This window comes from Heterocephalus glaber, unplaced genomic scaffold, assembly GCF_053883595.1.
Source record: "Heterocephalus glaber isolate CG9 unplaced genomic scaffold, H.glaber_assembly_v1.0 deba00001546, whole genome shotgun sequence".
NCBI lineage: Eukaryota > Metazoa > Chordata > Mammalia > Rodentia > Bathyergidae > Heterocephalus > Heterocephalus glaber.
In genome coordinates, this window is record NW_028258339.1 from 322,236 (window position 1) to 340,919 (window position 18,684).

Below are 18,684 nucleotides of genomic sequence, written 5' to 3' on the forward strand. Positions count from 1 at the left end.
TCCTTGATGTCAAATAAGACTGAAATCCTGCTGAAAGAATTCCGATATTTTTATATACATAAAAGATCTTGCCATTATGAATCCCACTGATGGATAATATTCAATCTGTAATTGAAGGCTTATTTATTACAGGTACAAAATTTCTCTCCACTTTGAATTTGTAGATGGTGAAGAAGTATTTATTTGTTTGATGATTTTCATATACTTATTGCAAAGGACTCTTTGATGAATAAAATTTGAGCTCTAGATGAATGCATTACCATATTCATTATATTCAAAGTGTCTCTTTCTATCTGGTATTGATTTTCTGACGTTCTGTAAGAACTATTATCTCCAGAAACCCTTTCCCACATTCACTATTGCACGAAGTTTATTTCCACTATGAATTTTCTCATGCTCTGTGAGGTCTGAGTTGGGTGTGAAAGCTTTTCCACATTCATTACAATGATAAAGTTCTTCACTTTATACTCTCATGTTTGAAAAAGTCTGAGTCTGTTCTAAGAAGCCTTTCCCACAGTTACTACATTCACAGTGTTTCTGTCCAGTATGAATTTTCCTATAATTCAAAAAGCTTGATCACCACTGCAGTTTCTATCATATTGGGAAAGTCTTTCTACCCTATGAAATTTCTGGCTGTCGAACAAGTATTCAGTTCTGCTTAAAGGGTTTTTTTTTTGGTACTGGGAATCAAACTCGGGTCCTTGTTCCTGCAAGGCAGGCGGCGGAACCACTGAGCTAAATCCCCAGCCCCTGCTTTAAAGGTTTTTACACATTCTTAGAGCCATAATCAATCAATGAATTCTCGAGTGTGAATCCTCAAATGTCAAGCAAGACTAACATGACTAAAACATCTTTATGTTCACTAGTTTCATAGGGTTTCTCTTGGCTACTATGAGACATCAGCCTTAAATACTGATAAGTCTTTAGACACTGATCAGACATATAGGGCTTCAACCCACCAGAATTTCTCCAGTAATCACAAATTCTAAAATCTCTGTTAGAGTCATAGTCATGTGACTCATTTCTCAATGCTCTTTCTCTAAGGGTATTTTCATAGATAACAGACACCTAGCTTTCTCAGTTAATAAATTGAAAACTGTTCTTATAGGATTATTCTTGTAAGTGGTAATATGGTGGCTACAACAGGTTTTCCCAGAAAAAGAATGTATTAGACTCCTTCTTGCCAAGCCTTCTTGCAGCCCCTCCTTTACTTATGTCATCACTTGCTAAGTCTTCTCCACAGTAAAGACTCTGACCAATTCGCTTCGGATTCTGGATTCTGGATCCATAGCAGTCTTTAGAACTGGGCTTTTTCTCAAATTTCCCTCTTTAGGGAAATTTCTCTCTTCCTTCTTTCCCACTCTCAATTATAATCTCACATCAATGATACACAGACACACATAAATGGGCAAAAACAAGAGTGAACAGTTTACAAAAAAGGAAATACAAACAAATAATAAATACAGTCATTCTTCACTTGATGACAGAGACATTCTAAGAAATGAGTTGACCTCATTACTTTACAGAGTGCCTACGATGTCTCTAGGCAATATGATCTTATGGTACTACCATTGTATATGTGGTCTGTCACTGACCAAACATTATGTGGCAAATGACTGTACTATATATAAAATATCCCACCTCATCAGTCATGAATCAATGTAAATAGAAATAAAAGGTTTATTTTTCTTTTTCATTCTCACCAGCAGTTTATATGAGTGCTTGTCTGGACTTTTTCCTTCCTAGTATCAATATAAATTAGTATAAACTTTCTGGAAAACAATTTTGTGGTACGTAATTAAAATCCAGAGGATAGTCATAGCACTAGAACCAGTAATTTCTTTTCAAATAATCTATCCATGAAAATGGTCAAATATGCAAATAAAGATTCACATATAAAACTACTCACTGAAGCACTTATATTACTGAAAAAAATGAGAACACTTCAAATATCAAAAAAACATGAAATTCTTTAAGTAAATTGCAAAATATGCTTATGATAGGCTATTAGGTCATCATCAAAACTGTCAAAGAATTGTTATTGACAAGTAAGAATTATCCTAAGATAATTCTGAGAGAATAATGCAATGTTATCAGCTGAATTTTGTCTCCTTGACCCCCAGTATCTCAGAATATGACTGTACAGGGGACTGTAATATTGATTATGCCCAAATCAGGCTGTGAAGAGTTAACCCCACAATTGGCTTGTTTATAGAAGTGAGTCCGGCCAAAGCCTACACGCTGAGGTCAGAGTAACTCACACCCAAATTCCATTCCCACAATTATAACCTTCTGACTAGGACAATGTTCGAATTACAACTATATATTTTGTTTATTCTGTTCCTGATTTGAGAATGCTTTGTCTTGTCCTTTATGAGTCTTGCTTACATCATTTTCCATAGAAACCACATGACTGCACATCCTCTCACATATTCCTGCCCTTGCACAAAGCTTGCCTTTACTTCAATTGATTGCCAATAAAAATCAGTGCCTGGGACTGGCCAGCACCTTCGCTGATTGCACGTGTATTGGTCATCCTGGGATTCCGCTTTCTCTCTCTTAGTTCTGTCTCTTAGTGTATTTATTTCTCAGGCCTGCATCATATACTGGGCAGGGGACTGGAACCTAACCACAAGGGTCTTCAGTATGACTGTATTTGGAGATAGGATCTTTAAAGAGGTAATTCGATTAAAATGATATTGTTAGAGTTAACTCTAATTTTACTATCTTTAATATCTTTATAAGAAGAGATTAAAACACATGAACAGTAGGAAGACCATATGAAAATACAGGAAAGAAAAGATAACTATCTACTTGCCAAGAAGAAAGGCCCAAGGAGAAACCAACCCTGCCAACACCCTGGTCTCAACTTCTAGTTTCCAGAAATATAAGAAAACAAGTTTCTGTTGTACAAGCCACACATTCTAACACAGTCATGACATGGAGATCACTACAGGGACAAAGTGGAACAAATTCCTGAGCCTCTAATATGTTAATCATCAAAGTATGACTTGTGTTTTCTTCTGAGGCAGTTAGGGGCTTAAAAGTGGTTTTTGCTAAAACTGTGACTCTTCAATTGCGTCTACAACTGCCTAACAGGTAACTAAAAGCAGAACAAAGCTTGCCTTTCATTTTGTAAAATTCTGAGTCAGATCCTTCTCAGCTCTACATCTAGGCATGTTAGTCATTTAGGGAGTACCAACCTGAAAGTTGGCAAAACAATGTTTATTACCTAGTCTATCTCATTACCCTCCAACACTGAGAACACTTTCACCCAGAAGTCTCCATTTCCATAAACCAATGATCACCTTGGATTCTCTGAGATTCACATGACTGAAATCACCCCTCAAGTCATGAAGATTCCTCCCACAAAAAACGAATTACCCCTGAAGGCCCAAGGATTTCTCCTATGAGAACCAAATTGCCTCTTAAGTCATCAGGATTCAACCTGAGGTAGGAAACCAGGACTGAGAAAATTTGCAGGAAGACACAAGCCCACTACAAGCACCCTATAAAATGTTTCCTAGGCTTTACTAATGGGCCGCTCTGATGATCTTCATTAGTGTGCCCCTCCAGCTACTACTGAATTTAGTCTGTTATAGTTTATATCTAGATGTCCCCCTAAAGCCCCCTGTGCTCATAGGAGGGGTTTCGGGAGGTGACTGGATCATGGGACATGATATTCATCAGTGGATTAGTCCACTGGTGAATTTATAGCTAAATGTGATACTCCTCAATGAATTATTCCACTGAAGATTTCATAGCTGGGTGTGATGCTGGGAGGGGAAGCCTGGTGGAAAGAGGTGGGTCACTTGGGTGTGGCCCTCACACTCCCTTGATCCCTCTCTGCTTCCTATCTGCCACACCATGAATTGGTTCTCCTCTGTCATGCTACTCTGCCTTGGAACTAGCCAAATATAGACTGAAACCTCTACAAACTGTACACCAAAATAAAGATCTCCTCCTTTAACTTGTGGGTATCAGGTATTTTGTCCAACAATGAGAAAGTAACTAAGACAAGAGTCCTGTCCTTCTCTTACCTTTCAATTAAAGCTTTTGCATGTAAATTTATACTGTCACTTTAGTTTCAATTTCCATTATCACTAAAGCAAAGACCCACCTAAGCCAGTGACAAGTATCAAAGCCCTAGTAAACTAACTGTACACAGTCCATGCTACTTGAAACTCATCGAATTTGGTACTGAGCACATAGTAAACTGAAAATTTTATCCTCGTACTTGTCCTTTGTTTGGTACTCGATGTGCAAGCTACAACTTGTCAGTGTCCATTGCCAAGGGATTTGATACCCTTTCCAACCAAAACTGTTTGGTACTTGTCACACCTCTCAGAACCAATTAACAATGAGTACAAAAGAACCACTGTATACTGGAAGGAAACATATCAGTTAGTTAATAGTTAATTTTCTCTAAGTAATGAAATTGTGGATGATTTTTCATTTTCTTCCTTATAAAATTTTGTTCTCTAAAATCTTCAGAAGGAGCCTGACTCTACTTTTATAATATAAAATACATAAAAGTATTTCTAAAGGTATATATAAGAAAATGGTGAAAAATAATAGAACAAGAAAGGAAAAAATGGAAGAATGGTGCTATGGCTTGTATCTAGATGTGCCTCCAAAGCCTCATGCAGTCATAGGTGGGGTTTTTCAGAGGTGACTGGATCTAGGGTGTGTGATTAAGTGTGTGATGCTGGGATTAAAATTGCCCTACCCTGGGTGTGGGTGGCACCATCCAAAGGGCAGTTAGTTTGGATGAAATATAAAGGCAGGCTTGGTTGTGGCTATTGCTGTTTCGCTACTTCACTGCTGCTGCTGTTGCTTGCTGCCTTCTGCCAGCCCTGCCACACCATGGAGTGTTTCTCCTCTGTGACGGCCCTCTGCCATGCCACCCTGCCTTAGAGCCAGCTGACTACGGACTGAAACCTCTACAAACTGTGAGCCAAAATAACCTTTCCTCCTTTAACTTCAGGTATCCGGTATTTTGTCTCAGCAACAAGAAAAGTAAGACGAATGGTAATGCAAACTTCATCCTCTGAGATCTGCAATCCAGACACTGGAAAACAACTTCTCAAAGAAAAAAAGAGAAAGTAGATCACCAGGAATTGGGAAAGAATTGGCAAGAAAATTAGAAGCTACAGAGAAGTTGGAGAGATGGTCCATAATGAGAGAAAACAATAAATCAATCTGGACTGTCTGCTGCTCGTGGCCCACAGGTAAGGGAACCTGGCTCCACAGAAGCAAGGTAGGCACCCAGGGCTGGAAGATCCAGGGAGAAACCATTGCAGACTGAGCCAGCAGCATGGCCTCCAAGAGGAGCCGATGGCTACTGTGAAGTGCAAAACCAGCGCCAGGTATTACTCCAGTGTGACTCCTTCCACACAGCAGGCATCAACCTGAGAGAGATACCAGCACAGGCACCTGCTTTATCACCAGAAAGTACTTAATCATGTGCCATTTCAGGAATGAGTTGATTACTTAAATCTGGGACTCAGAGCAACTAAAAAGCTTCACTTCAGAGCTCCAAGTGTTACCCTCCAACAGTGAATGGATGAGGAACAGTCACAGGAGATACCCATGGACAGGGAGCAGTCTAAAAAAAGATCACCTAAGAAGTTTAACCTCAGGCCAGGGAGGACACCCCCCCCCCCCGCCCCAATGAGAAGCCAGGTCCTGCTTAAGGTGTGCTAAGAAACAGGTGAGTCTGAAAGTGCCAGCAGTAAGTACTTGAACCCTTGCCCTGCTGCCTACATGCAGCACAAATCCGAGCTCTGATTATCTTTCCTATTTCCAGTATTAGCAAGGACATGTCATGGCGTGGACATTGCCACAGCCTTGGGTAAACACAGGGGCCCCTAGAATAAGGATGGCACTTGACAAACCCAGGGACCATAATGTTAAGGTGAGAAAACTGACTTGCTAGACTAAAACGAATCCTAGAAGGAAACCACTCGTTCAAAAATACAGAGAAGCTCTTTTCTTTAGACTGTTTCTTTTTTTCCCCCTTTCTTTTTCATTGGTTTACTGTGGGTTGAGGAACTGTCCTTTGTCCTTTTTCATTTTTTCTTTCTTCTTTTGCTTTTTTAAGCTCTTTTCCTTTCTTTCTCCCTTTTAGTTTTGTCTATTTTTCATTCTCTATATTATTTTTCTATTTTTCCCTTATCTTCTAATTCTCATTTCTTAAAACATTCATCTAATTCTATAAATATCCTTCTCCTCCTTAATAGGATCCTTTGTCTCACTTTTCTCTCTTCCTTCTCATCTCCCATTGTTTACTTTTTCAAATTTTCCTACTTGCATTTTCCAATTCCCAAGCCCCTATATCTTCATTGGTATAAACATTAAGCTTTATTAATCTTTAGGCAATTAATTCCATGTCACTACTGTTGAATTCTTTTCTATAGGTAGTGGAAGTATGGTTGTCACATTTAGTAGCTATTTACTGTATGTGAATTTTTGGTTTGTCTTAAGTGTTTATACTGTAATTATAGGTTTCTTTTCTAAGGCAAAGGATGGTATATTATTGGTTCTTCAATGTCTACTTTGTTTTGGATGTTACTACTGTTGCTGATTTACTTAATACTGTCAGTGCCACATATCTGTTGCTATTAATAGTTTTCTCTGTATGCCAATACCTGGATTACCTTTATGATATTAACAACACTGCAGTTGATTCCTGGAGAACAGGGTGCTGGGCCAATTAAACTTCATTCTCCCCTCCCAAATTAACAGAGGTGGTCTAATATTGGAACAGAGGCAAAGAACTATAACTAGCCATGCCCCGAGTGCATCACTGAAAAGCAGACCATACTAGCAACAAAGTCCACTACAAGCAACAATGAACCTAAGCACGAAACAAAACAATTAAACAAACAAAAACAACAGAAATATGAGACAAAAAAGGCAACAAAATATCTCCCAAATAATTCAATTCCCCCCAAGCCAATACATGGAGCACCAAAAGACATGCCACAACCTAGAAGATACAGTACTTCCTTTTCATCCCTACTTTTCCTTTAGTTGTTTCAGTTATCTGCAGCCAATCACAGTCTGAAAATACTAAATGGAAAATTCCACAAATAAATAATTCATAAGTTTTAAATTGTGTCACATTCTGTGTAGCGTGATGAAATTTCACGTTGCCTCTGTTCCATCCCTGGTGGGACAGGAAACATCTCTTTGTCCAGCATATACATGTTATATATGCTATCCACTCATTAATCACTTAATATCCATCTGGGTTATAAATATCCATCTGGGTTATAAGACTGACTGTATGGTATGGCAGTTCTTGTATACAGAGTTGGGTATTATCCATAATTTCAGACATATACTGGGGGTCTTGGATGATACTGCCCCATGGATAAGGGAAGAAATTACAACCTGTAAATCCAATATAAGTATCTAAAATGGGTAAATATATAAACACAAAACTTACACAGTTACATGAAAAAGATCTAACATGATAACAGAAAAAGTGGATAAAGTGGCAAATCATAGAAGAGGGAAAAAAAAGAATGACCATGAAATATATAAAAAAATTTCCTAACTTATTTGAAATATTTAAATTAGATGCCATTTCACACTCACAAGGTTGACAAAATTAAAGTTTAATAATACAAAGTGTTAAAGATATAGGGAGACAAATTTTCATCCTATAGTGGCGGAAATTAAATTGTCAAAACCATTTTTTTTCATTATCTAATGAAGGTGAAGACATATATAATTTATTATATAGTAATTTCTCTTCTATATATATGTATCTATCCTGGAGAAAACCTTGCACATATACACAAGAAAATGTGTACAAGTATGCTCATTTCAGCACTGTAATATTAAAGAAGCAAACTAACTGTCCATACTTAGGGAAAAGGAAAGATAAAACATTTTACAGTCGAGGGCCTGGGATGTAGCTCAGTGGCACCACACCTGCCTCACAGGTGCAAGGTCCTGAGTTTGATTGTTGGTACCAAAAATTATAATAATAATAATAATAATAAACTCAATTTATACATCAACATCAATAAATCTAGAAACATGTTGATGAACAAATACGGAGTAAAATAATACAATACAAATATGACCAGATTTAGATAAATTTTTAGACTGCAGAAAACAGTACTATACATATTGTAGGGGTAATGTGTGCAAAAACATGACCCAAAAGGATGCATATCGATTTCACAATTCCTTTTATAAAGGAATTAAGAAAAATAGGATGAGAGAAATGAGATAAAAATAGGATGACAGCTATATTTGTAATATTTTATTTCTCTTTAATAAAAAATTTTAAGAAAATATAGTAAAAAATCTTAACTTTTATTCAATCTGTAAAAATAGATCCCCAAATATTACTTTCTGATCTTTTTCTATAGGTTTGATATATTTGATCATTGAAACTTTCAACAGACACCTATTTGCTTTAAGAAGTTGTAATTACTTCCTGTTGCTGCTATAACAAATTATGACAAGCACAGTAATGTGCAACACAAATTTAACTTTCTTTTTTTTTTTTTGGTGAATAAACTAACAGCTTTATTAATGAAGGCAAACATCAGATAATTGTATGAATATTATATATAAAAAAGAAATCCAAACTAACAGCATCGTATTTCAAAAGTACTGTACTTCTGTTTCTTTTAAAGAGCCTTGTCATCTGTTGTATAAAACAAACAAAATGGGTACTCTTCTCTCTAAAAAGTTCTGGGAAATGAAATAAGTCAATTTCAAGCAGATTAACTGAACACATCTTTCTCGAAATGCAGACTTGCTAGAAAGCAAATAAAGTCAAGCATTAGAAAGAAGATATATGACAAATTCATGAAAGTGAAAGGGATGTATGTAGTGAAATTACTGCTAATCTTTTCCCCCTCATATTCAAAGACCATTCAAAACTGGTCTTTCATACAAATATAAAATAACTATAAGGAGAGGGAATATGAAACCATACCCATCTGAAATCCTTCATGATGCTTTTGTAACAGCTCTGATTCTCTTACCAAAAAGATCAGTTAAACATTTAGGAAATGGAAGGGAATGACGACATTTAGTTTTAAATGTACAAGTAAGGCCCAATATAAAGCCACATCATAATCTGTCATGAAGGATACAGGAAAGGACAAGAATCATACATGGTACAGTAGAACAAGCAACCATATTGACTGAAAAAAGTGTGGCACCCAATTCAAAATTCAGACAAGATCTTAACAAGAGCAATTAGACAGCATGCTTTCATAGGGAGACAAACTCTATAAAGAATACAGTGTACCTCAAACTAGGAAGAAAGTATTTTTTTTTCCTCTTAAAATCATAGCTGTAGTAGAGTCAAAGTTTGTCATTGCTTTTGGAACAACGGGTTTATTTGAGGTGAATTCACAATGCCTTCACTTAAGATTCTGGACTTCATTATGAGCTATCTGTATACCACGTATGAACATAGAAAACTTTAGAAAGCTTTTCTCTAATGATCTTCACCCAAAAATACATGCCACAATTTTCAAAAATAGAACATGTACAACTGTTGGGGTTTGTAGATTACCTTACAAGATTGTTTGTGTGATACACTAAACGTATATATTTTAATGACAATAGAGGAAGCAGGTTATTACTGGCATTAAAGTACAACCATTTCTAGACGGTTTTAAATGCCACAGAGTCCCCTGGTTAAAATGTAAAGCTGCACAGCTTGCCTATGTCATCTTTGTGATAAAGTTAAAACAGCAAGAGGATTTAAGTTTCACTTTACATTTCACTGCCAGGTTTTTATTTAAATCAAGTATCGCTGCAGCATTCTGACCAGCCCAGATTTAGCAGCAAATGGCAGGAATCATATAAAATGCATTTTTTTAACAAAGTGCTTTTCTAAGATATACATATATATATATATATATATATATAGGTACAAAATAAAGTGTCAACATTAAAAAGCCCAACTATTTAAAAGCTTTTAACTTAAGTAGTACATATAAAACACTGAAATGCAAGGATATGGAATCTACTAAACAGAGATTCAGTCTTTTATTGAAATGCAAGACCAAAAAAATCAAATTCTGGTTTGCAGACAGGAAAAAAGTATCAAAAACCAGAATTCCTAAGAGGGCAGCTAGAAAGGGGCAATATTATAAACCTTACCAGCTGAATCTCTATCACAAAGCAATTTTCACCTGACTGCAAAACTGCCATATTTCAGAACACTTCAATTTACCATACAATGTCAAGACTTCATATACATCCAAGTTGCAAACCTGTGCTTTGCCTTCTCCCACCTAAAAAAGAAAAACTTGAAATGATGAACTTGCATTCTATTAACATTAGATTTGAGTTTATCATCTGCTAGCATGAATGTACTAATCAGGTACATTTCCACCAAACACATAGGAAAATCTTGCGCATCACAGGTCAGTGAAGGTGTTAAGACAATCCTTTTAAGTTTCTGATGTTTCATGATGTCAAACAAGCAAATAAGCAACAATGCTGGGTTGTTATGTGTGTTCTGGAATCAAACATTCAAGTGCTACAGCTTCATATGCTGTAGCTTAAAGGGAAGAGGAAGAAAGAAAAGGAAACATACTATATAGACAAAGTACAATTATAGAATAAATTTTACAGTGGGTAATGAGAAAGTTATTTTCCCAGCAGCTATATCTGAAATTTTTGGTTTGTTTTTGATTTTTGCTAGATACATTTGTTTTTTCTTGAGTTTTCTGAGAGTTTAAAACACAAGATTTGAGAATAAAACAGAGTGGGAAGATCTGTGGGGAAGGTTTATAATGCTGCCTTGACATAAGAATTTCTTATCAAGAGTTAAAGCTTGAACAGTTTAAACACTGACTAATGAAGCTGTTTTATGTAAGCAAAAAAGAGCACCTAAAAACTAAATGTGTTAATGTTTCTTAATTCTAGAAACTATAGAAGAATAAAGTCACATGTAAGTTTGAAGAAGCTAGTTCGAAAATACCTGTACAAAAATATAAAAAATCTATAAATTTTTTTTTGTTTTCAGCTGTGTTGATCTTCGAAAATATTACATGCACAATAATACATCAATTGGAAAAGTGGCAATTAAAGAATTAGATATTTTAGCTTTTCTCTTTCTTTACTATATATATATAATACAATAAAAATAATCTGTATTTTGGTTGTTTGGTGGAAGTATACTACAATAAGCTAAATAAAACTTTTAATTTTCAAAGTCAAAAATTATTTTATCAATAGCTTACTAAAATGAAATATATTAAAATTTCCTACAATAAGTGCAGAAATAAAAGACTTAACAGACATCTAAATGGCCACCAGCTTATCTACTATGGAAGCGAACTAGAGGAACAGCAAAATAATATTTGTATGTATGGATGCTCCTTCTGTAGATAATTGGACCCAAACAGAAATAAAATTCACAGTTCAGTAAGATCCCTAACCCTGACCTTTTAATTTTTTCTTTTTTTCATACATTCATACAGTATCATGTAAGCTGTGCAAAACTTTACTTAGACTGGCAGTTTGCCATATCAGTTGCATTTGTCTCTGGTACAAAAAATAAAACAATCACAATAATGTGCAAGTATTTGTCTTCTTCTGGTCAAGTACCGAAATACGAGTTTTCTAGAGCCATCTTTTTTTTGGTTTGTTTTTTGTTTTGTTTTTTATACAATACACAGACTCTGTGGCATATATCTACATTTCAACATAGTCCTATATACATTCAAAAATTTGAAAAAGAGTTGAAAAAAACATTTAAACCCCGTAATTTTCCATCTATATATCTTGTTTTTCCTTATTAGGGTTTTCATTATACAAAATATTACCAGTTTTATAGATTCCCCAAAATACAAGGCACAAAGAATATGCTTTTTTTTCTTACTTGCACAGACATTTTTATATATATATAAATAATATATTTATATATATCATATTAACCTCTGAAAATGAGTATCTAACACGGCATACAGGCCTGTTGAGTGTGCCATGTACAAGTGAGATTAATGGTTGTGGAAAATTAGAACAAAAAGCAGTAATTCTAAAAACAATCTAAATTGTTTTTTAAAAAATGCTTCCTCAATATTTTTGTGTGGTTCAGAGCATAAACCTGCCGTGATACTTGGCATTAACTAATATATTCACTCCTCCAAAATGTTTCCAATAACAGGTTTGTGCAATCTGTACCTAAACATTTACTTAATGTATGAATTTGAATTCTAATGCCAGCAGCAGGTTTAACCACGGTTTATGCTCTGAAAATGCAATAATCCAGTAGTTTGGATCATGCTTCACTTACACTATAAGTTCTTTAAACAATGTAACCTAATTGTAAATGTTTACATAATGCTAACTGACATGCAAAACAGAATGAAAATTTACAATGGGGAACGTGAGGAAAGACATTTCTGACCAGTGGACCAATGAAGCTGATTACACATTACACTTTCGATGTTGGTATCCTTAGTCCTACAAGGCCTCCAGTGGGATTGGCTTCTGCAGTCTTCTCTAACACTTGGTTAACAAATTCTGAAGTTTGCCCAGCAACTGGGAGACCAAGAGTTTCTTTAATAAGGATTTCAAGCTTCTGCCCCATGTTAGGTCCTCTTTCCTCTCTCGGATTCTGTACCCGGTTTACAATCTCTTGTTTTATGGAGTTGATTACAAATAATAAATTATCATACTCAGTATTGAGGCCCCATATTTTCACTTTATTAGCTTCATACTGGGCTTTTTTCTTTAACCGACAAGCTCTGGAAGCCAGCTTATTTTTTTCCTTCCTTGACCTTGGCCGAGCTGTTAAAGGCAGCTCACTGACTGGAGTCAGGTCACTAATCACTTTATTCAGCTTCTGTAGCTCATTGCCTATCTGGAGTAGTTTTTTAGGATTTGGAGTCAGGTCTTCTACATCAGTTCTCCGTGACTTCTTTACTGCATATTTTCCATGATGTAAGCCATTTTTCTGATACATATTGCTTGGCAAGGTATCTCGGTTCCATTCAGATGGCCTCAGAATTCTGTCTTGCTGTGATGGCATAAGCTGTTCACTATACTCCCAGAAGTACCTTCTTTTACCTCTTTTCCGAGAGGATATTGAAGTCATCTCCTTCAAGTCTTCTACAGAATCATTTTCATAACCTGGTTCGGAAAATATGTCACTAATATCATCATCTTTGTCATCTTCATAATCCTCCTCTTCTTCTTCCTCCTCCTCATTTTCACAGAGTTCATGCTCACTGCCAAACCCTTCATCGTGGTCCTCATCATCATCCTCCTCATCCTCCTCATCTTCTTCAGGATTGCCTTTGGTTGGCTGTCCTCCCAAGTTGTCGGAGACAAAAAGAGAGTAATTGTGTTCTTCTTTTTCTGGGATGAATCTGAGACTGACATACTAGTAGAAAGGTTGCTAATCTCTCCTACAGCAACTCACCCAGGACCCTCCTGGGGTAGGGGACTGAGTAATAGTTCCTGGGTTTCTTTGAAAGGCAAAGCAGGAGTGGCACGACCCTGAAGAGGCTCCATTCCCCTTTTCTCTTGTCTCTTTGCTACGGCTCCACAGTAGCATGTGTTCTCCTTTGCTGCATCTGTATGAGCCTGGCTCAGCAAGGGCCGGCTCTGTTGCACTGCGCTGATCTTTACTTTTGCTTTTTTTACATAGTCCTTACATTCAACATGTAAGTTCACCTTTTCATTGTGATACATGTTGGCCTTCACCATGATTTGTGTGCTTGAAGTGGGTTTATTTGCTTTTTGGACACAGTCTGACAAAGGAACCTCAGCCTGAAGAGTCTTTGAAGAACACACAGGGGCAGCTGCTCTACTTGTGATCTTTTTACCAGGGAATGAAGAGGGCAAGGGATTTTGTTTGACACTGAAAAGTGAATCGGGGTAATAAAGAGAATCAGAAACAGACTGAGAGTCCTCACTATTAAGCTGAGCCAAAGTTGGAGTTTTACTTATGACCTCTTCATCTTGGTAAGGTCTAGAAAAGTCATCAAGACCCAAGTAATCCACTTCTTTTGTTCCCCAGATGTCACAGCTGGTTAGTTTGGTGTACTTGGTTAAGTCTTCACAGTATGTATCCCACTGTTCCCAGTTTGAGGTTACAGCACCCTCATTATCCAGGACATCTGTGTGAGACTCCAGATTTTCAATATCTTTGCAGTCCTCCAAAGAAAGGAAGTTGTCTCTAGGATTCTGTTGGTAGTTCATCTCTCTATCCAGTTCGTACATGAAATCTGGATCGGAACTGTTTGCTGAGAGATCTGTGCTCATCAGAGTCTGTTCTGAAAAGGTGTGGCTTCGAAAGGCATCCCCAAAAGGCGGATCCATTCTGCTTACACTAGGCTGAGGCATTTCCAAGCCCAGATCCTGTGTGTCCAATTCCAAACTTCTTTTTTTTCTTGTTTGTAAATTCCTTTCCAGCTTTACTTTGAATTCCAAGATGATTTTCACAGTAAATAGTAGGTTTCCTCAGAATCCTTCAATTCAACTGATTGGATCACTGCTTTTTTCTTTTTAATAATTCTGTGCAATTCTGTAGGTGTGGGAGCGGCTCAGGGGTTGAGTCCGGTTCCGTTGCAGGGTCCACGGCCCCTCTCCATGGTGCCTCGGGTTTGTTTTGTTTATGTCCTTCCTGACGGGTTCCCGGAAATCGCGTGACTCTCCCCCTTCACGTGGGCCGCGGCGAGCAAATTTAACTTTCTTAATAGTTGTGGTGGTCAGAAATCCAAAACCATCTTGACTGGGCTAATATTAAGGTGTCAACAGTGCTCATTACTTCTGAAGGCTTTATGGTAGAATCTATTTCCTGGAAGTTTCCAGTTTCTAAACGCCATCTACATTTCTTGTCCAATGGCCCCATTCTCCCTGCCTTCACAGTTGGTAATATAGCACCTTATCTCCTCTCTAACCGCTGCTTCCAATCTTGTTATCTTTCCTTTCTGACTCTAAGCTTCCTGCTTCACTCTTCAATTTGTGATTACATTGGGTAATCCAAGATAATCTCTCTACCTCAGTATCTATCCTTAATTTGAACACATCCCCAAAGTTGTCTTTTACCTTTTGAGGTCGGTCATAAATTCACAAGTTTCACAGATTAAGATGTGGACATCTTCAGAACCATTATTCCACTTATGACAGTCTACCCTCTGACCTCCAGAGATTCACATCAGTCCCACACACAAAATATATTTATTTCATCTCAGAATTCAAAAACATCTCAACCCATTACAGCATCAATTCAAGTTCAAAATCTCATTTAAATCTCATCAACTCAAAGGTTCCAAATCTCATCATATGAATCACCTAAATTAGGTACAGATGAGGTTCTGGGTATAATTCTTCTTTATGTGTGGACCTGCAAAACTAGAAAAAAAATCTGCTCCCAAAATACAATGGTGGGACAGGCAGTAGATAAAAATTACAGACATTCTCATTCAAAAAAAGGGAAAAAAGAACCAGGAAAAAAAAGTCACCAGTCTCAAGCAAATTAAAAATCCAACTAGGCAAACTCCACTAAGTTGGAAGCCTGACAATATTCCTCAGTGGCTCAAAGAGCCACTTTCTAGATCACTGATGGCGAACCTTTTGGAGACTGTCTTACTTTTCTCTCCTTCCTGAGACAAAATACCCAACACACAAAGTTAAAAGAGGGAAAGGTTTATTTGGGTTAGAGCTGTAGAGGTTTCAGTCCATAATCAGATGGCTCCAAGACAGGGTGGGAGAGGGGCAGCAGTTCATGGTAGCAGAGGACAGAAAAAAAGAGGGAAGGGGGAGGGGCCCTCAACACCATTCTGCCCCTTTTATCTTATGCAGATTACTTAGGGCGGGTAGCACTCACACCCTCAATCCTAGTGCCTTTGAGCCTAGCATGGCACCAGGAATCAATTCCAAGAAAAGCTCCACCTGTGACTGCATGAGGCTTTGAAGGGACATCAAGATACAAGCCATAACAGAGACCAAGTGCCCAAATTGCAACCCAAAACCCACTTACTTATCACAAAGTCCCAACACTGCAATTAAACCTGAACACTGATGTTTTAGTTTAGAGAAAAGAACTCATACGTTAACAACTTTTATCTTACACAGCAACAGTGGGCCAGGGATTTAGCTCAGTGGCGCTGCGCCTGCCTCACAAGTGTAAGGTCCTGAGTTCAATCCCTGGGACCAAAAAAAAAAAAAAAAAAAAAAAAAACCCACAGTAACAGCTTTTGATGATACAAACAGCTTTATATTGAAAGGTAAAAGTTTGCATTTGGCATGCTTTTCCACAATTAATGTGATCTTTGATGTTGTATGCATGCTGAAAATTTGTCAAACCTTGGCTGGGGTGACTTGGCTCCCGCGCTTCCATAAAGAGCTCTCTGTGTGTCTGCTGCAGCACTAGTGCCACAGGTTTGACATCACTGTTCTAGACCAAGGCCTTCAAAATCATTGTTTCATGAAATCTAGGAAGTATTTGCAGTTGAATTTTTTTTTTTTTGCAGTTGAATATTTTTATCAGCCTGTCTCATCACCTGTAGGCTTTAGGGAATCAAATAGCTTTCTTTTATTCTACCCTCTCTTTTCGCTTCATCCAAGAGATCCAAGATAGGAGTGATTATGCTGGCACAACCTTCTAAAACAACTTATGGGTGTCCTGCCTGTGTCCTGGGGATTCACTTCATGAGACAAGGGCTTCTCCACAGATCTTTCCTGGATAATCTTATCTTTATTCCTGGATTCTACTGCGACAGCTAAGGAGATTTAGGAGACTAAACTCTTGACAAAGCCCTCCTTACAACTGAGTGCTCTGAAACTTTTGATCTTTTTCTAAGGCAATAGCAAAAGGCTGTCTAGTCGTTTAGGTTTCTCTCCAGAGCACACTTTCATGACAGTGAATCTCCTAATTTAAACATTTCTCAAAGTATGGGTGGGCTGAGAATTTCCCAAACCATGAAATCTAGAGTTCATTTTTTATTGAAGCCCATCATTCAATTTCTCTCATTCTTGTACTATGAGCATCAAGAAGAAATCAGTCACAACTCCAACACTGCTTGGAAACAGCTAAATGTCCAAGGTCACTGATTACAATTTCTGTTTCCCACTTAACTGTAAGGCACATTCTGCTAAGCATTTTACCACGCAATAACCAGGATCTGATAGGTCTCCCACTACCTCAGCAGCTATTATGTATAGTAGCTGCCCTCTTCCTATTGTGCCTTGCCCCTTCCCCTGTATGACGTCACGCCAAGATGGTTGCTCCCACCAAAGAACAAACCCTTCTTCCCAGCATGCCTCTGTTCCCACCTAGACAATAACCTAATACTTTCTCACCTCCTACCATCTAGTGATGTCACCGGCTCCTCCATTCCCTAGCCACTACCTCACTCAACCCCACCTCAGCTCCTACAAGCCCCACCCCCACTTCTATAAAAGGCACTTTCTGCCCTGGCCATATTGCTTTTCATCTCTCCTTTGTTCAGAGACAGCCAAGCAGATCTGTTCCCCTAATAAAGGCTTGTGGTGGAATGGTCTGGTCTTGGTTTTCAGCCTTTGTACCTGACAGGATCTTTTTTCTACAGTTTCTCATAACATGTTCCTCATTTCCAATTAAGCTCACACCAGCAATGTTTCTGATGTCCACATACCCTCACAGTTGTTTTAACAACCATATTTCTATCAGGATGCATTCTCTCCATTTTCTTTTTCACTCCCTTTTGGTTTTCCACAGTCAGCCTTTAACATCCATATTTCTATTAACAAACTGTTCAGAGCTATCTAGGGCTTTCATATCATTCTTCTCAACAATATTCCATCCTCAATCAATTATCCAATTGCAAAGAACTTCAACATTTTCAGGTACTTGTTACAACAGGATCCTACTTGTGGGCATCAAAACCTGTATTCCTACCAGATGGAACAATCTGATACTCAACCACCTGGACTATCTGAACTGGCAACAAAAGAGGATCTGGGAAAAATGAAATCAGAAATAATTACTCAGATAACAGCAAAGATTTTGCTCATGGTGCAAGACATGATTAATAAATCTAGAGAGGACACAGATAAAAAAATAGAGGATCTGAGGAACATGATGGAATCCCAACATAGAAAACAAATGGAATCCATAAAACAGATACAAACAGATTTCCAACAGATTAAAAAATCCATCGAAAGTCTGAGCAGCAGAATGCTGAACCAATGTGAGGACAGAATTTCACATATAGAAGATAAGTCTGCAATTAGGAACCAGGAAAAGAAAAACTGCTTTACAATTGCAAGGGAACATGAGAAATCAATCCAGCAGCTGCTAGACGATGCAAAGAAGAATAACATAAGACTCATTGGAGTCAATGAAGAAGGAGGAGAGAGTGCAGATGACATAAAAAAACTGTTCACAGAAGTGATAGCAGAAAACTTCCCAAGGAGGGGAAAAGAACTTGACACACAGATAAGTGAGGCATATAGGACTCCAGCTAGCCTTAATCAAAAAGAATCTACACATAGGCATATAAGAGTTAGGATTCCAGAAATACAATAGAAGAACAAAATTCTACAAGCAGTGAGAGAAAAGAAACAAATCACATACAAAGGAAAGCCCATCAGAATCACAGCAGACTTCTCAATGCAAACCCTCAAGGCAAGAAGAGCTTGGAGTGATGTATTTCAAGCCCTAAAGGAAAACAGCCTCCAACCCAGATTGATGTACCC

At 37.5% G+C, this 18,684-nt stretch overlaps 1 protein-coding gene and 1 pseudogene across 4 annotated transcripts in view; both read right to left on the reverse strand.

Annotated features, from left to right (window-relative positions):
- The window catches only part of Maged1 (MAGE family member D1), a 156,934-nt gene that overhangs the window by 60,268 nt on the left and 77,982 nt on the right, over positions 1-18,684 (reverse strand). The window lies entirely within an intron of this gene.
- Positions 12,317-14,534, reverse strand: LOC106007514 (CREB3 regulatory factor pseudogene; annotated as a pseudogene).